At 42.0% G+C, this 22939-nt stretch overlaps 1 pseudogene; it reads left to right on the forward strand.

Moving 5' to 3' along the window:
- Positions 1–13456: 13456 nt before the first annotated feature.
- Positions 13457–22222, forward strand: LOC119530516 (annotated as a pseudogene).
- Positions 22223–22939: the final 717 nt, after the last annotated feature.

Consider the following 22939-nt stretch of genomic DNA (forward strand, 5'->3'; position numbering starts at 1 on the left):
ACCCATTAGATCTGTGAGGAGAGCCCGTTTGTTTTTTTTTTTTTAACCCTTTTTTCTTTTTCTAAAACAATTACTCTAAGAAGCCCAATACAGAAAGCCTCAAAGACTTGCAATTTGGGCAGGTCAAGAAAAGAGCAGAACTAAGAGAGCTCTGAGACAAAAGGCAATAATCCAGTGGCTGAGAAAATTCACTAAACACCACAACTTCCCAAGAAAAGGGGGGTGTCCACTCACAGTCATCATCCTGGTGGACAGGAAACACTCCTGCCCATCGCCAGCCCCATTGCCCAGAGCTGCCCAAGACAACCCAGTGTGACGAAAGTGCTTAAAATAACAGGCACACACCACAAAACTGGGCAGGGACATTAGCCTTCCCTGCAACCTCAGTTGACTGTCCCAGAGTTGGGAAGGTGGAGCAGTGTGAATTAACAAAGCCCCAGTCAGCCATCATTTGAGCAGACTGGGAGCCTCCCTACACAGCCCAGCAGCCCAGAACTGCCCTGGGGGGATGGCACTCACCTGTGACATAGCACAGTCATCCCTCAACAGAGGACCAGGGGGTGCATGGCCTGGAAGAGGGACGCACTTGCAAGTCTCAGGAGCCATATGCCAATACCAAGGACTTCTGGGTCAGTGGCAGAGACAAACTGTGGCAGGACTGAACTGAAGGATTAGACTATTGCAGTAGCTTTAAAACTCCAGGATCACCAGGGAGATTTGATTCTTAGCACCACCCCCCCTCCCTGACCACCCAGAAACACGCCCCATATACAGGGCAGGCAACACCAACTACACACGCAAGCTTGGTACACCAATTGGACCCCACAAGACTCACTCCCTGACTCACCACAAAGGCAAAGCAGGGGAGAACTGGCTTGTGGAGAACAGGTGGCTCGTGGATGCCACCTGCTGGTTAGTTAGAGAAAGTGTACTCCACGAAGCTGTAGATCTGATAAATTAGAGATAAGGACTTCAATTGGTCTACAAATCCTAAAAGAACCCTATCAAGTTCAGCAAATGCCAAGAGGCCAAAAACAACAGAAAATTATAAAGCATATGAAAAAACCAGACGATATGGATAACTCAAGCCCAAGCACCCAAATCAAAAGATCAGAAGAGACACAGTACCTAGAGCAGCTACTCAAAGAACTAAAGATGAACAATGAGACCATAGTACGGGATATGAAGGAAATCAAGAAGACCCTAGAAGAGCATAAAGAAGACATTGCAAGACTAAATAAAAAAATAGATGATCTTATGGAAATTAAAGAAATTGTTGACCAAATTAAAAAGATTCTGGACACTCATAGTACAAGACTAGAGGAAGTTGGACAATGAATCAGTGACCTGGAGGATGACAGAATGGAAAATGAAAGCATAAAAGAAAGAATGGGGAAAAAAATTGAAAAAATCGAAATGGACCTCAGGGATATGATAGATAATATAAAACATCCGAATATAAGACTCATTGATGTTCCAGCAGGGGAAGAAAAGGGTAAAGGTCTAGGAAGAGTATTCAAAGAAATCGTTGGGGAAAACTTCCCAAATCTTCTAAACAACATAAATACACAAGTCATAAATGCTCAGCGAACTCCAAATAGAATAAATCCAAATAAACCCACTCCGAGACATATTCTGATCACACTGTCAAACATGGAAGAGAAGGAGCAAGTTCTGAAAGCAGCAAGAGAAAAGCAATTCACCACATACAAAGGAAACAACATATGACTAAGTAGTGACTACTCAGCAGCCACCATGGAGGGGAGAAGGCAGTGGCACGAAATATTTAAAATTCTGAGTGAGAAAAATTTCCAACCAAGAATACTTTGTCCAGCAAAACTCTCCTTCAAATTTGAGGGAGAGCTTAAATTTTTCACAGACAAACAAATGCTGAGAGAATTTGCTAACAAGAGACCTGCCCTACTGGAGATACTAAAGGGAGCCCTACAGACAGAGAAACAAAGAAAGGACAGAGAGACTTGGAGAAAGGTTCAGTACTAAAGAGACTTGGTATGGGTACAATAAAGGATATTAATTGAGAGAGGGGAAAAATATATATGACAAACATAAACCAAAGGATAAGATGGCTGATTCAAGAAATGCCTTCATGGTTATAATGGTGAATGTAAATGGATTAAACTCCCCATTTAAAAGATATAGATTTGCAGAATGGATCAAAAAAAAATGAACCATCAATATGTTGCATACAAGAGACTCATCTTAGACACAGGGACACAAAGAAATTGAAAGTGAAAGGATGGAAAAAAATATTTCATACAAGCTACAGCCAAAAGAAAGCAGGTGTAGCAATATTAATCTCAGATAAAATAGACTTTAAATGCAGGGATATTTTGAGAGACAAAGAAGGCCACTATATACTAACAAAAGGGGCAATTCAACAAGAAGAAATAACAATCGTAAATGTCTATGCACTCAATCAAGGTGCCACAAAATACATGAGAGAAACACTGGCAAAACTAAAGGAAGCAATTGATCTTTCCACAATAATTGTGGGAGACTTCCACACATCACTCTCTCCTATAGATAGATCAAGCAGACAGAAGACCAATAAGGAAATTGAAAATCTAAACAATCTGATGAATCAATTAGATTTAACAGACATATAAAGAACATTACATCCCAAATCACCAGGATACACATACTTTTCTAGTGCTCACGGAACTTTCTCCAGAATAGATCATATGCTGGGACATAAAACAAGCCTCAATAAATTTAAAAAGATTGAAATTATTCAAAGCACATTCTCTGACCACAGTGGAATACAATTAGAAGTCAATAACCATCAGAGACTTAGAAAATTCACAAACACTGAAGGTTAAACAACACACTCCTAAACAATCAGTGGGTTAAAGAAGAAATAGCAAGAGAAATTGCTAAATATATAGAGACGAATGAAAATGAAAACACAACATACCAAAACCTATGGGATGCAGCAAAGGCAGTGCTGAGGGGGAAATTTATAGCACTAAACGCATATATTAAAAAGGAAGAAAGAGCCAAAATCAAAGAACTAATGGATCAACTGAAGAAGCTAAGAAATGAACAGCAAACCAATCCTAAACCAAGTACAAGAAAAGAAATAACAAGGATTAAAGCAGAAATAAATGACATAGAGAACAAAAAAACAATAGGGAGGATAAATATCACCAAAAGTTGGTTCTTTGAGAAGGTCAACAAGATTGACAAGCCCCTAGCTACACTGACAAAATCAAAAAGAGAGAAGACCCATATAAACAAAATAATGAATGAAAAAGGTGACATAACTGCAGATCCTGAAGAAATTAAAAAAATTATAAGAGGATACTATGAACAACTGTATGGCAACAAACTGGATAATGTAGAGGAAATGGACAATTTCCTGGAAACATATGAACAACCTAGACTGACCAGAGAAGAAATAGAAGACCTCAATCAACCCATCACAAGCAATGAGATCCAATCAGTTATCAAAAATCTTCCCACAAATAAATGCCCCGTTTCGAATTTTTAATGTGTTGTAATACATTGATTGATTTTCTTATGTTGAACCATCCTTGCATGCCTGAAATGAACCCCACTTGGTCATGGTGTATGATTTTTTTATTGTGTCTTTGGATTCGATTTGCAAGTATTTTGTTGAGGATTTTTGCATCTATATTCATTAGGGAGATTCGCCAGTAGTTTTCCTTTTTGTAGCATCTTTGCCTGGTTTTGGTATTAGATTGATGTTAGCTTCATAAAATGAGTTAGGTAGTGTTCCATTTTCTTCAATGTTTTGAAAGAGTTTGAGTAAGATTGGTGTCAGTTCTTTCTGGAAACTTTGGTAGAATTCCCCTGTGATGCCATCTGGCCCTGGGCATTTATTTGTTGAGGCTTGTTTTATGTCCCAGCATATGATCTATTCTGGAGAAAGTTCCGTGAGCACTAGAAAAGTATGTGTATCCTGGTGATTTGGGACGTAATGTTCTTTATATGTCTGTTAAATCTAATTCATTTATCAGATTGTTTAGGTTTTCAGTTTCCTTATTGGTCTTCTGTCTGGTTGATCTATCTATAGGAGAGAGTGATGTGTTGAAGTCTCCCACAATTATTGTGGAAAGATCAATTGCTTCCTTTAGTTTTGCCAGTGTTTCTCTCATGTATTTTGTGGACCTTGATTGGGTGCATAGACATTTATGATTGTTATTTCTTCTTGTTGAATTGCCCCTTTTATTAGTATGTAGTGGCCTTCTCTGTCTCCCAAAACATCCCTGCATTTAAAGTCTATTTTATCTGAGATTAATATTGCTACACCTGCTTTCTTTTGGCTGTAGCTTGCATGAAATATTTTTTTCCATCCTTTCACTTTCAATTTCTTTGTGTTCCTGTGTCTAAGATGAATCTCTTGTATGCAACATATTGATGGCTCATTTTTTTTTGATCCATTCTGTGAATCTATATCCTTTAATTGGGGAGTTAAATGCATTTACGTTCAACGTTATAACCGTGAAGGCATTTCTTGAATCAGCCATCTTATCCTTTGTTTTATGTTTGTCATATATATTTTTCCCCTCTCTCAATTAATATCCTTTATTGTACCCATACCAAGTCTCTTTAGTACTGAACCTTTCTCCAAGTCTCTCTGTCCTTTCTTTGTTTCTCTGTCTGTAGGGCTCCCTTTAGTTTCTCCAGTAGGGCAGGTCTCTTGTTAGCAAATTCTCTCAGCATTTGTTTGTCTGTGAAAAATTTAAGCTCTCCCTCAAATTTGAAGGAGAGTTTTGCTGGACAAAGTATTCTTGGTTGGAAATTTTTCTCACTCAGAATTTTAAATATGTCGTGCCACTGCCTTCTCGCCTCCATGGTGGCTGCTGTGTAGTCACTACTTAGTCTTATGCTGCTTCCTTGGTATGTGGTGAATTGCTTTTCTCTTGCTGCTTTCAGAACTTGCTCCTTCTCTTCCATGTTTGACAGTGTGATCAGAATATGTCTCGGAGTGGGTTTTTCTGGATTTATTCTATTTGGAGTTCACTGAGCATTTATGATTTGTGTATTTATGTTGTTTAGAAGATTTGGGAAGTTTTCCCCAACGATTTCTTTGAATACTCTTCCTAGACCTTTACCCTTTTCTTCCCCTGCTGGAACACCAATGAGTCTTATATTCGGATGTTTTATATTATCTATCATATCCCTGAGGTCCGTTTCGATTTTTTCAATTTTTTTCCCCATTCTTTCTTTTATGCTTTCATTTTCCATTCTGTCATCCTCCAGGTCACTGATTCGTTGTCCAACTTCCTCTAGTCTTGTACTATGAGTGTCCAGAATCTTTTTAATTTGGTCAACAGTTTCTTTAATTTCCATAAGATCATCTATTTTTCTATTTAGTCTTGCAATGTCTTCTTTATGCTCTTCTAGGGTCTTCTTGATATCCTTTGTATCCCGTACTATGGTCTCATGATTCATCTTTAGTTCTTTGAGTAGCTGCTCTAGGTACTGTGTCTCTTCTGATCTTTTGATTTAGGTGCTTGGGCTTGAGTTATCCATATCGTCTGGTTTTTTCATATGCTTGATAATTTTCCGTTGTTTTTGGCCTCTTGGCATTTGCTGAACTTGATAGGGTTCTTTTAGGATTTGTAGACCTATTGAAGTCCTTATCTCTAATTTATCAGATCTACAGCTTCGTGGAGTACACTTTAACTAACCAGCAGGTGGCGTCCACAAGCCACCTGTTCTCCACAAGCCAGTTCTCCCCTGCTTTGCCTTTGTGGTGAGTGTGGGAGTGAGTCTTGTGGGGTCCAATTGGTGTACCAAGCTTGCGTGTGTAGTTGGTGTTGCCCGCCCTGTATATGGGGCGTGTTTTTGTGCGGTCAGGGAGGGGGGTGGTTCTAACAATCAAATCTCCCTGGTGATCCTGGAGTTTTAAAGCTGCTGCAATAGTCTAATCCTTCAGTTCAGTCCTGCCACAGTTTGTCTCTGCCACTGACCCACAAGTTCTTGGTATTGGCATATGGCTCCTGAGACTTGCAAGTGGGGCCCTCTTCCAGGCCGTGCACCCCCTGGTCCTCTGTTGAGGGATGACTGTGTTATGTCACAGGTGAGTGCCGTCCCCCCAGGGTGGTTCTGGGCTGCTGGGCTGTGTAGGGAGGTTCCCAGTCTGCTGAAATGATGGCTGACTGGGGCTTTGTTAATTCACACTGCTCCACCTTCCCAACTCTGGGACAATCAACTGAGGTTGCAGGGAAGGCTAATGCCCATGCCGAGTTTTGTGGTGTGTGCCTGTTATTTGAAACACTTTCGTCACACTGGGTTGTCTGGGGCAGCTCTGGGCTATGGGGCTGGCGATGGGCAGGAGTGTTTCCTGTCCACCAGGATGATGGCTGTGAGTGGACACACCCCTTTTCTTGGGAAGTTGTGGTGTCTAGTGAATTTTCTCAGCCACTGGATTATTGCCTTTTGTCTCAGAGCTCTCTTAGTTCTGCTCTTGTCTTGACCTGCCCAAATTGCAAGTCTTTGAAGCTTTCTGTATTGGGCTTCTTAGAGTAATTATTTTAGAAAAAGAAAAAAGGATTAAAAAAAAAAAAAACAAAAAGGGCCCTCCTCACAGATCTAATGGGTTATTGAAATGCTAAGAGACAAAGCAATTAGGGCCATTAAGGAAAGGTCCACAGGGCAGAAAGATCAGCTTTTCTTTGGGATTTGCATATGAGCCTCAGGGCCTGAGCTCTGCCCTTCCCCTTTCTATATTCACCAGAACTCCAAAAATCCTCTGCTTTTATTTTGGAGTTTTTCGTGCTGTTTTTTTCTATGCCTGTCTCCTCTCTGCTGGGATGGCTGCTCTCAGATTCTCTGGTATTTGGTCTCAGTCTATCTATGGTTGGAGTTTGGATCAGTAGAATGAGTTTCCTATAAGGGCTGCCACTGCAGTTCTCCCTTCTCCTTTCCGGAGCTGACAGCCCCTCCTCCCACGGGACTGAGCCTGGCAGGGAGGGGCGCGGGTCTCCTGGCCACAACAACTTACAGATTTTGCAGATCTCAGCAGTTCCACGTTTTCATGAGTGTTGTATGAAGTATGCCCAAAGTCCAATTGCTCTGTGGTGTCCAGTCCACGCAGTTCCTGGCTTTCTACCTCCTTTCCTGGAGGGGTAACTAAAACATACAGCTCACCAATCTGCCATCTTGCCCCACCTCTCCACATCACATTTTTAAAATAAAGTTCTTTCCATTAATTTCCAGGGTTTTTTTTGTTGGTTTTTTTTTTTTGTTTTTTTATCATGCTTTCTTCTGGATTCAATACGTCTTTCAGTATTTCTTTTTTAAGGGTCTGTTAGTGGTAAGCTCTGTCACTGTTTGCCTGAAATGTCTGCATTTCACCCTCACTTTTTTTTATTATTATTAAATTCAGTTTTAATGAAATACATTCACACACCATACAATCATCCATGATATACAATCCACTGTCCACAGTATGATAACATAGTTATACGTTCATCACCACAACCTATCTCTGAACATTTTCCTTACATCAGAAAGAATCAGAACAAGAATAAAAAATAAAAGTGAAAAAAGAACACCCAAATCATCCCCCCATCCCACCCCATTTGTCCTTTAGTTTTTATCCCCATTCCTCCACTCATCCATACACTAGATAAAGGGGGTGTGATCCACAAGGTCTTCACAATCACACTGTCACCCCTTGTAATCTACATTATTATATAATTGTCTTCAGGATTCCAGACTGCTGGGTTGGAGTTTGGTAGCTTCAGGTATTTACTTCTAGCTATTCCAATACATTAAAGCCTAAGAGGTGTTATCTATATAGTGCATAAGAATGTCCACCAGAGTGACCTCTCGACTCCATTTGGAATCTCTCAGCCACTGAAACTATTTCGTCTCATTTTGCATCCCCCTTTTGGTCAAGAAGATACTCTCAGTCCCACGATGCCGGGTCCACATTCATCCCCGGGAGTCATACTCTGCGTTGCCAGGGAGATTTACACCCCTGGGGGTCAGGTCCCACATAGGGGGAGGGCAGCGAGTTCACCTGTCGAGATGGCTCAGTTAGAGAGAGAGAGGGCAACATCTGAGCAACAAAGAGATACTCAGGGGGAGACTCTTAGGCACCATTACATACAAGTTTAGACTCTCCTTTGTGGTAATGAGCTTCATAAGGGCAAGTCCCATTCTCGAGGGCTCAGCACATCAAACTGCCAGTCCCGATGCTCGTGACAACATCAACACCAGTCCAGGTGAGGATGTCCAACACATCTGCACCTTCCCCCAGATCCTCGGGGCTGGGGAGGGGTAGGCTGTAAATATATTTTTTATTGTCTGCCCAAATTACTCTGGGATGTGTCACTATTTCACTCCAGCCTGTACTAACCTACCGTATCTCACTTCCTATTTGAAGTTCCATGCCATTGTGGTGTTTGAACAAATCGACTGTAGAGTTGTACCGTTTAGAAAATTTAGATCCTGTACCAAATAGATATCTATTCCCTTGGTCTCATATGAAAGTTGAAGTTTTAAAACACAATCAGTTTCAACCTTTATCCTTCAGCCTGGCTTGCCCTGGTCTTAACCAGACCTGCTTCATTCATATCACTAATTGAAGTTTGTCACCCTCACTTTTGAATATTGATTTATCTGTGTTAAGAATTGTAGGGTGATGGTTATTTTCTCTTATGACTTGTAAGATATTATTCCATGGGTTCTATCACCTGTGGCTGCTGCCCAGATATTTGCTGACTGTCTAATGGGTATTCTTTTGTAAGGATTTGGTCTTTACTTTTTGGTTGGTTTTAAAATGGTCTCTGCTCAGTACTTGGTATTTTTCCACCTGAAGAATAAGTCATTCACTAATTCTGGAAAATTCTCAGTGGTTTGTCTTTTCATTGTTGCCTCTCCTACACTCTCTTCTCTCCTTCTAGAATTCCTATCAAATGATGTAGGTATAGATACAGATACAGGGGCGCAGTGTATGCACCACGTGGGCTGTCCTTTCCTGAGCCATACATAGAAGGGAAAACGGCAGAATGGAGACGGAAACTTCCTGTAAATGTCCTCATGACACCATATGGAATACAACCAAACACCAAGAAACACTCACCTCTGATGCTCCTTCAGCGCACGGCCAGCAGGATAGCTTCAGAAGTCTCTTTGCCCAGATGAGCTTCTTAACACTTAAGAAGATCTTAAGATGCAGTGATAGAATTTTTTGTACTTTGGGACATAGTGTGTTTTAAAAAGTATCACTCTGGACAAATTTCTTTTTCTGTTTGTATTCTAAAATTCTATGGTATGTTAATTTTACAATAGTTACAGAGCAAATCTTTCTCCATTTTCCCCCTGGTTTTCCAACTCCAACTTTGAAGTATTGGCCAGAGAAAGGATAAAGAGGGATTTTTCTTCACTGCTGTTGGGGATGAATCATGTCCCCATAAGAGACATGTTAAGTTCCCAACCCCTGGCCCTGTAGGTGTGAACCCATTTGTAAACAGGACTTTTGAAGATGTTGTTAGCGAAGGTGTGTCCAAACTGAGTGAGGGGGCGCCTAATCCAACATGGCTGAGGTCCATAAGCAAAGGGAATTGGACATGGGGAAGAAGCCACTGGGAGCAACCAGAAGGTGGAAGTCAATGGAACCTGGAAGAGAAAGGAAAAGACACTGCCAGGTGCATTTCCACGTGATGGGAAAGCCAATGAACCCCAGGATTCTTGACCAGCCAGGAGACACTGACCCAAGGAGGAAGGAGCCTTTTAGCCTTGGAAACTATGAGCCAATAAATTCTTGTTGTCAAGCCAATCCAATGGCTTTAGCAGGTAGGAAGCTAAAATAACTGCCTTTGGTTTTCTGAGCTTGCAGTGGTTAGAGGGTTAGACTTCATAGCCTGATACTGGGCACTCTTCCATATCACATTGTTCTAGAAAAGGAATAGCACAAAATTCAAAATGGCCCTGGGCCTTCACGATTCCCAAGGCTTTTCACTTTGTGTCAGATTTAAAGATAAGGTCAAGAAAAAGAATCATATTTTCTTCTAAGATTCACTACGTTTCTTTATGGGAAAATACCAAGTGAACCTGACATTTCCTTATGAAGGTATGAGTGAAATTTTGAGCCCTAGACCATGAATTCCTGGAGGGCTGGGGCCATGCCACTGGCACTTAGCACCCAGTAAATGCTTATAGGATGAAGGAAGGAAGGAAAAACAGACAAGCCCCGAGGACTGGGTCTGGAACCTCCCACATGAAGATCCCAACTTGAACAACCCCACTCCTGAGGAAGTGACTCACAGCCACTATCTGATAGTGAGTAAGAAAAGATGTGTTTCTATTAGCACGTTACATAGCTGAGTAGTACTCATCACCCGGGCGTGATTGGGCTCTGATAAGTTCAGTGTTTAATACGAAAATCTACAGCCCTCTGTGGCCTTGGCTGCTAGGCCGTGTTGGCGTCAGGTAACTTGAATTCCTTTCTTCATTGTTGCAGAAGCTCAGGCGGAGTAGCACAAGCAGAAACTTCATCACTGAACAAACATTTGCTGAGTGCCTACCATACGCGGTAGGCACACAAAAAGGAGCCGGAAAAATAAACATACGGTGACAGCACAGAACAGAGGGTTAGTGGGGCAGGCAGGGGGCGTGCCGGATCCCCCGAGGAAGGGCACCTAACTCAGGGCACGGGTCTGGGGAGCATTTTTCTAGGGGAGGTGATAAGAGAACTGAGCAATGGAAGAAAAGGCTCAGATTTGCTAGTTGTTTTTTTTTTAATTGGAGAACTTGTGGGTGTATAGAACAACCATGAATAAAATACAGGATTCCCATAAACCACCCTATTATTAACACCTTGCATTGGTGCAGTGCATTTGTTACAGTTGATGAAAGCACATTTTTATAATCGTATTATTAACTATAGTCCATGGTTTAACTTTAAGTTCACTGTGTGGTGCAGTTTCATGAATTTTTTTCTAATTTTTATTCTATTATCATATATACAAACTAACCACATTTTAACTACATTCAGATATATATTTCAGTGCTGTTAATTACATTCACGATGTTGCACTACCATCACCACCATCCATTATCAAAACTTGTCCAACACCCCAGACAGAAATTCTATACCAATTAAGCTGTGCTTGTTTGGATGTATTATGCCCCCCAAACACCATTATCTTTGATGCAGTCTTGTGTGGGCAGGAAAGTATTGGTGTTGATTGGTTGGAGACTTTTGATTGGATGTTTCTGTGGAAATGTGATCACTCAACTGTGGGTGAGATCTCTCACTGGATAATTTCCGTGGAGGTGTGGCCCCGTTCATTCAGCATGTGCCTTGATTAGTTTACTGGAGCACTATATAAGCTCAGACAGAAGGAGTGAGCTTGCTGCAGCCAAGAGGGATACTTTGAAGAATGCACAGGAGCTGAGAATAGAGTAGCTGCAGATGAGAGACAGTTTGAAGATGGCCGTTGAAGGCAGACTTTTGCTCTGGAGAAGCCAAGAGAGGAAAAATGTCCCAAGAGCAACTAAGAGTGACATTTTTGAGGAGCTACAACCTAGAGAGGAACGTCCTGGGAGAAAGCCATTTTGAAAACAGAACTTGGAGCAGATGTCAGCCATGTGCTTCCCAGCTAACAGAGGGTTTCTGGACTCCATTGGCCATCCTCCAGTGAAGGTACCCTATTGTTGATGCATTACCTTAGATACTTTATGGCCTTAAGGCTGTAACCATGTAACCAAATAAACCCCCTTTATAAAAGCCAATCCATTTCTGTTGTTTTGCATTCTGGCAGCATTAGCAAACCAGAACATAAGCCTTAACTCTCCATTCCCTATGCCCTCCCCAGCCATTGGTAACCTATATTCTAGATTCCAACTCAATGAGTTTGCTTATTCTATTATTTCTTATCAGTGAAATCAAACAATATTTGTCCTTTTGTGTCTGGCTTATTTTACTCAACATGATGTCTTCAAGCTTCATCCATGATGTTGATGTATCAGAACTTCATTCCTTCTTAGGGCTGAATAATATTCCATTGTATGTATGCACTACATTTTTTTTATCCATTCATTGGTTGATAGACATAAAAGTCTCTCCCTTTCCTCCTTACTCTGTATGGCCTTACACAGAGTTTTGGGAGTGTTGGAGTCACAGGGCTTTATATGTGACCCATAGGGTTGGTGGGCCTGGAGCCCTGGCTGTGCACCTTCAAAATGGAATACAAGGACACATAGTCACTATGGAGGAAGTTACCCCAGAACGCTCAGATCTCAGTCCCAGCTCTGCATTTTGTCTGTCTCTGCTCCTGTTGGCCCATAGATTTTGGGGCCTAATCAGATCCCAGGATCTCCTGGTAGCTGTTGCAGTGTTTGGTCCTCAGGTAGCCCCTTTCCAGACCAATGCCCTCATCCTCCCTCCAATCCCAATCTGCCACCTGGCAACTCTAGTCAGCCCTGCCCTGGAGTGACTGAAGTAGATAATGTTTGCCTTGGTTTAGCATATACCCTCAGTTGCTCCACTGTCCCTTGCTAATTCCAGAGGACATACAGTGCTTTATCTGTATAGGTTGGCATTTTGGGTCTCAGGGAAAATTTAAGACATTAGATGTAGTTGGTGCCCCCCCTCCCAATCCCAGCCCCCACCCTCCACCCCCTGATACAGGCATCCAGCATGCCACCATAATGATTCTTATCACAGTATATTTTAATGAGCTCTGGTTCTCCCCATTGCTACCCTAGACTGTGAATGATTGGAAGGAATAAACTGGATCTTTTATCTTTGTATCTAATGTACTGGCACAATGTTTTGAATATAATAGGTGCTCAATAAATGCTTTTTAAAATACCATAACTGATGAGCATAAAGAGGATGAGAATGAGTGTCAAACCCTATTCTAAACATTACATAAACTCATTTAATCCTAAATATAGGATTATATATATAAATATTTTATATATATACTATATATATAAACTCATTTAATCCTCATAGCAATCTTATGTGGCACGTGTAACTACTATTCCCATTTTACAGATGAGGACACTGAGGCACACAGAGTGAGATAATTTGCCTAAAAGCACATTGTTAATAAGAGGCAGAGCCAGGATCCAGTTATGTTCCCAAGTACATCCTCCCACTCCCACAGTATGTTCCTATGCAAACCCTATTAAAGCCTAACACGACTTTTGTGTTATTAGGGGCCCTCTCTGTCCTCCTTCTTCTCCACATGATTTCCAGGAACCAGAAGAATCCATCCTACTACGAACAGAGCTCCTTATCGAGAGTAAGCAGGCTGAGTGCAGGACCTTCCGCCTGCCTGTGTGGCTGAGCCACTCAGCTTCCTTGTTGATAAAACAAGGGGTAAGACCTGAAGACCTCTACGGGCCCTTTGTAATCTAAATACCATGGAAGGCTCTGGCTTATAGAATTTCCTCCTCTTGTCTAACAGAACTCTTTGTGATTCTCCCATCTACTCTTGATAACATGCGGCTTATCACTGAGTCAGTGCAGTCTCTCCAGCCTCAGCTCACTCACAGTCCCTATGGGGCAGTTTCCATAACCTCTTGGGAGCTGTAAGTCCCTTTGAGAATCCAATGAAATCTACAACTCATCCTCCTGGGAAAAAAAATGCACAATTATATATACACACATTTTGCACATGACTTCAGGGGCTTCCAGACCCTCAAGCTATCCCATCTTTAAGGGCCCAGGATAAGATCTCCTGCTATAGAATAGGAGCAGTAAGAAACAGAAGTTGACATTAAAACCAACACCAATAAAAGATTTGATCAGAGGGGAGGGTGGGCTTTGGGTTTGCTGGTCACCCTAGTTCCCTGGTCCACCCAGAGAGGAAATCCAGATGGCGGGTGAGCCAAGGAGCAGGTTCCTGGAGAGAAATGATGTGGAGGGCTCTCCTATTTGCCTACTGCCTAATTCTTCTTCTGGGGAATCCCTGGGAGTGGGGAGGCAGAAACAGAGTCCTGTATCAAGACTTCACAGGCCCCTTACCTGACCAGTCTACTCCATCAGGGAAAATTACCACCTGAAAGCAACAACTCTGGCCCACCCCCACCCACCCCCTAGCAGCACCCATAAGCAGACGCACCTGGCCCTTTCCAAATGCGTTCCAGCCTGTGCACTACAAGCATGGCCGCCTTCTTTATGTATGGAAGTGCTTGCTTTTTAAGAGGAGACTCACTTAATTCAATACCTAAAGGTCCCTTAAGTCAAGAGATATCCATATAGATAAAGATCCAAAGAGAGAGAAGCTTTTAACTTAATTGCTTCTACAAATACCTTTTGGAAAGGCATGGTGAAATTAAATTTAATACATTCAAAGGGACCCTAAGGAAAAGCTATAGCTGAATCCTTCTCAAACACTGTAATTTTATGATTGTTTGTCTCTCGTTCTAGTTCTTTATCCTGGATCCTGTAATGCATTGCTGTATCTTATGCAAAGGGGCTTATTTTGCTAAGACTTGCATGTTCCTCCCGATAATGCTGGCTGCCAACTCTTCAGCACGGTTCACTCTTCTTTTGCCCCTGGGGGGACAATTAGCCCATCTTTCCAGAGCAGCAAAACCTGCCTCTTTATAGATTTAAGTACTATGTTGTTTGCTATAGAAAAGAAAATACACAGGAGACCTAAGAAACCAGTGTCAATATTAGGAGCTTAAAGACCTGTAAGTAAACAAGGGGGCTGGGTTTTCCTATGTGTGTTTGCTTTGAGTTGCTTGCTCTGAGATATTCCTATCTTTGTTTGTGGAGGAATAATTACAGCTTTTAAGACAGGTCATGAAAGTGGCTCTAAGTTTTTTAAAAGCGTAATTGAATGCAACCATTCCAGTGGATGAGGTGTGTTTTCTGTAATAAACTTGGACAAATGAAGTGGAGGATAAGAACATGGAGCAATATTTGGAGAGTGCTGGGGGTCCCATCACCATCTCATGAAATGGAACATCCATTCATGTGAAAATAGATTGGTTTTGGATTCAGCAATGCACGCATGCATCCTATTCTGGAAAAACACAGCTCAGACAAAAACTGTTGAATAAACAGACATTACTAAGACAGAATCACAGCTCACTCTTACACTCGGCAGAGCATATCTTTCAAAAAGCCGATGCTTTCCAGTTTATTTTTTATAATATTCGGTCTGTCAGTGCGTTTGTGACAAGTGTGGCCAGGTCAGAGGCTTTTAGTGATAATTATGGGAGGCAGTGTTAAATGTTGGGCTTCCTTTGCTTTTTAAAAGTTTACCCTTTTGTTCTCCATCCTCTGGGAAGAATTTGTCTCTTTTGTTCTTCACTCGTGAGCCAGGCGGCCCCTTTGAGTAGCCTGGGGCACGAGCGCCCTCTGCCGGACAACCTACTAAATGCAAATTCAGGAATATTGGCCTGGTATCAAGTGGACGCTGTATTTTAATGTTCTTGGTAGAGAGCACAAACGAAATTATGATATGCTTCTTACATTGAAAGGCCCTATATTTTTATGTTACAAGATAAAAAGGCTTGCTTTGACATTTTTGAAGTGATTTGAGGAAGTTGAATACTTTAAAATAGTTTTTCTTAAAAAGGTATGACTTCATGTTATAACCAAAATTGCATTTTTTAAAAATCAAATGACTTATTTTCTCTCTCCATTTAAATTATTTTTACATTAATATGATTTAAAACGCCTTCCTTTTTAGAGAATAGGAATAAGATAAACAGTAAGAGCATAAAGGACATCTGTTTTCAGTAAAGATAGCAGGATTACTGAAATCACTGAAATATAAATTATTTCTTCTAACTCCCAAGTCAGATTATTGTCTTGCATATCAGTGATTTGTCACAAAGTACTGAGAGCAATATCACACACTCCCCTGAAGTGCTACTTAGTGACAATAGAGTATCTTTCACAATCTCTCCAGAATGGGTATTAAAGAGTAAACAATAGCTACTCTTTTTTCTTTCCATAGTTACCATTTTTCTTTCCACTCAGCATAACTGGGGAGACTAGAATCTCCATGGCCTTACTATTTCCTCATTTTCAGTTCATGGATGATCAGCAAATTTCAGGGCCAACGCTCATTAACTTAAGATCTTGGGCAGGTTACTTAACTTTTTTAAACCTCAGTTTCACGGTGGTAGTTTGGAGCTTTGTACCCCAGAAAAACATGTTCTTAAACAAAATCCATTCTTGTGGGTATGAACCCATTGAAAGTAGGACCTTTTGATGAGGTTACTTCAGTTAAGGTGTGGCCCACTTCAATCAGAATGGGTCTTAATCCTGTTACTGGAGTCTTTATAAACTGAATGAAATTCAGAGAGAGACAGAGAGAAAGCCACAGAGGGAGGAGCCAGCAGCTGACATCAATGGAACTAGAGAGGCCAGCAGAAGCTGCCATGTGCCAGGGCCAAGGATCACCGGCAGCCAGTCCCAGAACACCAGTCTTCGGGAAGAAAGCATCACTTTGATGACACCTTGATTTGGACATTTTCCTATCCTCAAAACTGCAAGCTAATAAATTCCCATTGTTAAAGCCCACCCATTCCGTGGTGTTTGCTTGAGAAGCCAAGAAAACTAAAGCATTCACCGTATGAAAAATTAGGATAATAGTGGTGAGAATTAAATGAGACAATCCCTGGTAGGTGCTGAGCACAGTTGCATGTAGTAAATGTTCAACAAATGCTACCATCATCATCTTGAAAATAACTTTCTCTCTGTCTTCTGCTTCCCTCTTTTATATTCACTTTTTAATTATAAAATAAAACACGCAAAAATCCCTCCAGACAAATACAGCGTTTAATGAGTTATTACAAGGCAAACACTCATGCAACCAATTCTGCTGACCACCCCAGAACCCCTCCATTGCCCTGTTCTAACTACAACTCCCTCCCCTCCCCAAAAAGTAACACTATATTGACTTTTATCATGGTTATAGTTTCTTCTTTCTGTTTCTTGATGGTTTTATCACCCAAATGTGCATCCCTAGACATCATAGTTTAATCTACCCCATCCCACTATTTTTTAATTGTATGTCTTTTCAGTTTATTTTAATCTACAGATTCCCCTCCATTCCTTTCTTTTCTTTTCAATTTATCTTTTGAGGAAACTGGGGTGTTTGACTTACAGAGCTTTGCAGAGTCTGGATTTTGCTGATTGAAGAACCATGGTGCAATTTAACACGTCCCTCTGTCCTCTGTATTTCCTGCAAATTGGAAGCTGGATCAAGAGGCTGCATCAGACTCACGTTCAATCCTCTGGCTAGACTTTAGGTGGGGCTGTGTTCTTTCAACAGGAGGCACATTTTCCTAGTTGTCTCTCTTTTTGTTATGTTAGCAGTTATTGATGCTGAATGTCTAGATCCACTAGTGCACTGGGCTCTGTAAAATGGCAATTTTATAATTCTACAATTTAGTTTTCATTTATTAGTTAGAATACTTTTAAAAAGTGTTGCTTCCCTTGATCTTGTATTTGGTTACTCAGGGGTACAGTTCATACAGAAAAAGCAAGATAACAGCTTGACTTTCTTGCTTTAATTATCTGTTCTCAAGACAACAAATTCATTCCTACCATGGTTTTAAAACATGGCTGCAAATTCTTTGGCAATTCTGCCTTGACAACAGGAGGGTCTCTGTCCCCTTCTGTGGAATCTGAATAGACACGTGGCTGCTTCAACCAGTGGAGTGCAGCAGATACGTCCACTGGGACTTCCATGCCTATGTCATAAAAGGTCAAACAGCTTCAGCCTTGTTTCCTGGAACACGTGCTCCTGGAGCCCTGAGGAGCCCTGTAAGAAAGCCACTGCTGTGAGACCACCATGCTAGAAAGGGCATGTGTGGGCAACCACCTGATGCCCCCAGCTCATCACAGGCTTTGGGTTATCGCAGGACAGGCCCCAATATGCAACTGGAGAGGCCTCCAGGTGATTCCAGCCCTGGCCATTTCAGACGTCCCAGACATCACCGAGCAGGACGAGCTATTCCCACCAGGACCAGTCTGAAGTCCTGAAATGTAGAATCCGTGAGCATAATACAATTGTTGTTTCATGCTACCAAGTCTTGGGGAAGTTTGTTGTGCAGCAATAGTTCATCAGAACAGTTTCTTATCACCCTCTGAAGGTGACCAATAAGATTTAAACATATTTCATGATTTCAATCAGTTGCAATTATTATTTGATGCTCAAAATGCCCCTTATTTCACCAGTGGTGCCTCTTCAGTTTGGTTTCTGAATCCTTCTGATGTGACTCTAGTAGACTCTGATAGTTTACTTTCATTTGGTTAAGATGATCCAGGCTCATCTTATATCAGGATTCAACTGTTTCTCCAAGAATCCCTTATTTAGTGAGAAATCATATTTCAAGCCCACACACTGGGCACTAGGAATGCTCATTGCAACAGGATTGGTGATTGTTTCTAGGACCTAGATAGATAAATTGATAGAAAGATAGATAGATAGATAGATAGATAGATAGATAGATAGATGATAGGTTGATAGGTAGATATGGAGAGACAGAAAGATAAAATATCTCATGAATTCACAGCGATTTTTCCAACTCAATTCAAGACCTCAGGTTTTATTACTTAACCACTTCTTTATTATATTTCTATCTCCTTTCTTGCACATTGACAGATTTAGTTCTCAAGGGTGTAGGAATGATAGAATTAGAATATCCCACAGTTGCTCATTTACTTTAGCCCATCTTTTACATACAACAGCCTCAAAATAACAATACTGGAGCGGCCGCGCTCTCCCCGGGTTCTGCATCTGCTGGGCCGCCGCTCCCTCCGAGCCGCCCCGCCAGACGGCGCCGCCCCGCGGGTCCGCTTGGTGCGTGCACGAGCGCGGCCGCAGGCTGCATCCCTGCCTCTGCTGTCGCGGGTCGGCCGGGAGGAGCCGCAGCGCCGGCGACCCCGCCTGGGCCTCGGGTCCTGTCACACAGGGCAGCACGCACCTCAGGTTCGTGAAGAAATGGCGCAAAATGTTCAAGTAATGTTTAGAAATAGCTTATAAGTGCGAGTCCGGGGAATCGTGCAGTCATCAGGACACAGGCTCCGAGACATCGATCACCGCCCGCTCCCGCCTGGCGGTCACAGCCATGACTCTTCCTCGGCCTCCTCTTCCTCTGAGGCTGACGCGCCCACAGGGACGGCTGCGGCCTGTTCTGCGCTGTCACGAGGTGGCTGCTGGTCGCCCAAGCAGACTTCCTGGTGATGTTCCTCACCTTGCTGCCTTCCAAAGTCTTGGTACTCTGTGGTGAACGAAGTCATTTTTAACTGCTTAGTGGTCCTCGCCCTGTCTTCCCACCCGAGACCGATGCTCATCGACTGGGGCAGTATCCAAGGGACATGCTGCAAAAGAATACGTGCAGAGTCTGCAGCTGAAACGGGGGAAGAGATCTACAAGTGCCCAAAGTGCTGCTGCATCAAGCCAGAATACTCTTTCCACTGCAGTGTTTGCAAAAGATGTACAGTCATACCTTGGTACTTGACTGCTTTGAAACTCATCAAATTTGGTACTCGGGCATTTTAATGCAAAAGTTTTGTCCCAGGACTCATGGGGCAAGCTAGAACTTGTTGGTTTCGGTGGCCTCCTGACTCGCTACCCGTCCAGTGGAAACAAAAGGCCACGCATTAGTCACGTGGTTACTCTTGCCCTGTGCACATTCCCTTGTGGTCTAATCTTAGCTTCTATGGTTATTTTGTGTACTTTTGTGCTTTTTTTCTCATCACGTGAAAATGAGCAGTGATAGCGCTGAGCAGAAAAGAAAATTACTTCGGACCACCACTGAGTCAAAAAAAGAAGTAATAGGCAAGTATGAGAGCAGTATTCACGTTATTGATCTTGCTAGGGAATACGGTATACCTAGAACAACAGTCTCCACCATCATTAAGAATAAAGAAGACATAAAAAAGGCTGATGTTGTGAAAGGAGTTAAAGCAGTAACAAAACAGTGTTCCTAAACACTCCAGGAAGTTGAAAAGCTGGTATTAATTTGGGTAAATGAGAAGCAATTAACAGGTAACAATGTATCGGAAGCCATGATATGTGAAGAAGCAAAACTGTTGCATGCTGCTCTTTTGAAAAACAAGCTGGGACCGAGTTGTAGGAGTGTTGAAGTTTTTAAGCTCAGCCATGGCTGATTTAATAATTTTAAAAAGAGGACCGGCATCCATAGGGTCGTGAGGCATGGCGAGGCAGCGAGTGCTAATAAAAAGGCTGCTGATGAATTCATCAGGGAATTTCAAGATTACGTAGAGGCTGAGGGCTTTATTCCCCACCAAGTTTTCAACTGTGATGAGACTGGACTTTTTTTGGGAAAAAATGCCTGGTAGAACCTGCATCAAAAAAGAGGAAAAGGTATTACTAGGCCACAAACCAATGAAGGACAGGCTCACTCTACTAGCCTTATCATAGTGAAAACCCACAAGTTTTCAAGAAGCATAATGCCATAAAAAGCAAACTCCATGTGATGTGGAAGGAAAACAGCAAAGCTTGGGTCATGAGACAATTTTTTACCGAATGGATAAATGAAGTGTTTGGTCCCTCAGTGAAAAAATATTTGCTGGAGAAAGATTTGCCTCTGAAAGCTCTCCTACTTTTGGACAATGCATCTGCCTACCCTCCAGGCTTGGAGAATGACTTTCTGGAGTTCAGCTTCATCACTGTAAGGTCCCGCCCGTCCAGCCCCCCAACTCTACTACTCTCATCCAGCCCATGGACCAGCAGGTCATTTCAAACTTCAAAAAGTTGTACACCGAGGCGCTTTTCCAGAGGTGCCTTGAGATCACCTCTGACACCCGGTTGACCCTCACAGAATTCTGGAAGGAGCATCTCAATATCCTGCACTGTCTTAACCTTATTCATAAGACCTGAAACAAAGTCTCTTACAGGACAATGAATTTGGCATGGAAGAATGTGTGGCCAGAAGCTGTGATTCAGAGACACATCAAAGGGTTTGAGGCTGACCCTAATCCTGCAGGTGCAGAGGGTACAGTTGTGCAGGATATTGTGTCTTTGGGCCAATCCACTGGTCTGGAGGTCAATGCTGCGGATGTTGAGGAGTTAGTGGAGGAACATCGTGAAGAGCTCAGCACTGAGGAGCTGCAGGAACCACAGAAGGAGCAGCAGCAAGAGGTGGCTGAAGAGATTTCTTCAGGTAAGGAGATAAGGGAGGATGTCCCCAGTTCTGTGATAAAAGAAATGTGTGCAAAATGGGCAGAAGTCCAAAACATTGTGGAGAAATACCATCCAGACAAAGCTCTGACAAGCAGAAGTATGAATTTATTGAATGACCAAAGAATTTCACATTTTCAAGGAATCCTGAAAAGAAGACAGAAGCAGTCCTCATTGGATACATTTTTAGGGAAGGTGACAAAGAGTGTGTCAGATCCTGTGGTGCGAGTTGAAAAAAGGCAGAAAAGAGAAAGTGCAAGTGCCCGATGTTCTATTGGAGGGTACTCTCCTTCCAAGCAACACTCCGTGTACCCTCTCCTCCCCACCGATTCCTCCCACCATCCCATTAGGCCATGGACTCTTCTCAGTACAGGTAAAGTGAAGTTTTTATTTTATTTAATCTAAGTATTATTAATTTTTAGGTTTATTTCTCATGTTAAGTAATGATATACAACCATATCTTTTTACCTATTGCCTTAAAAATGTGCATTGTCTTTGGTTTGGGAATGCATTAAATTTATTCACATTATTCCTTATGGGAAAAATTCGTTTGGTACTCGTTGTTTTTGGTACTCATCACACCTCCCGGAACCAATTAACGACGAGTACCAAGGTACCACTTCCAAAAATGGATCATCACTGCCATGGGTGAGCAATTGTGTAGGAGAAGAGAATCAAAGATTTTTGGACTCTTCACTATGTACATACTTCTGTCTTCAGTCCATGCTCTAATTCTCTGTGGATTTCAGTTTATTTCCTGTGTCCAAGGGCAGTGGACTGAATGCAGTGATTTTTCACCACCAGTAACATAGTCCTGTTGATTGTGTGCCTTGAAGGTCTTCTGTTTTTCGCTTTCACTGCACTTATGTTTGGCACCCAAATCCACTCAATATGCAACAATGAAATGGAGATCAAGAGACTGAAAAGTGAGAAGCCAATGTGGGAGCAGAGGCTGCAGTGGGAAGGGATGGAGACTGTCTTTGCAGGGTAGCCCTCATCCCCCCTCTGGATGTCCCCCCTTCACAGGATTCCTATTTAGGCGACTGCAAACGCAAACCCGGAAAAGAGGCCCTGTGTTCTCTCTTTGAGGCTCCTCCCATCGTGCTGGAACTTGCTGACAGACTTTCAGTTATTTATTTGGGGTCTGACAGGGTATCAATGACTCATCTATGACCAATAGGACAAACCGAACCCACTAAAACCATTTGCTTGCAGCAAGCAGAGTTTTATATATTTATGGTCATGGATGGACATTTTCCAAACTAATAACTGAACAATGCTCTAATCACTTTTCTCCCAGACACCTAATGACAGGTGCATGGCCAAACAAAGAAGTCAAATGTCATTATCTTCCTGCACAGTTAGGATTTTTATTAATACTTTGTATTTTATAAAAAGTTGTTTGGGATATTACATGAGTTGTTAAAATCCTGTCTACTGAGCTGCATTTTTCAATCATGAAGAAAAAAAAAATCAATGTCATAAACAAGAATTCTCAGACTAGTGTTTCAGGCAGTTCCTGTTTACACATGATACATGGTGCTCCCCCTTGGTTACAAAAGGAGCATTTACTTAGAAATGTATTTTCATATTGATTAGCTCTTACACTTAATTTGCACTGAAGTTGCTAAAGATCTGGGCACTCAAAGTTCATAGACATACATTTGGGTGCTAGCTAGCTCTTGTGTATGGGCTGCTGTAGTGCAGTGATTCCGTTTCAGACAAATAAGTAAGCTTTTTTTTTTTTTTTTTTTTTTGGTCCTCTTTTGGAATTTTGAAGTAAATAGAAGACTAATCTCAAAGAA

The sequence above is a fragment of the Choloepus didactylus genome, chromosome 3 (genome assembly GCF_015220235.1).
Source record: "Choloepus didactylus isolate mChoDid1 chromosome 3, mChoDid1.pri, whole genome shotgun sequence".
Classification (NCBI taxonomy): Eukaryota; Metazoa; Chordata; class Mammalia; order Pilosa; family Megalonychidae; genus Choloepus; species Choloepus didactylus.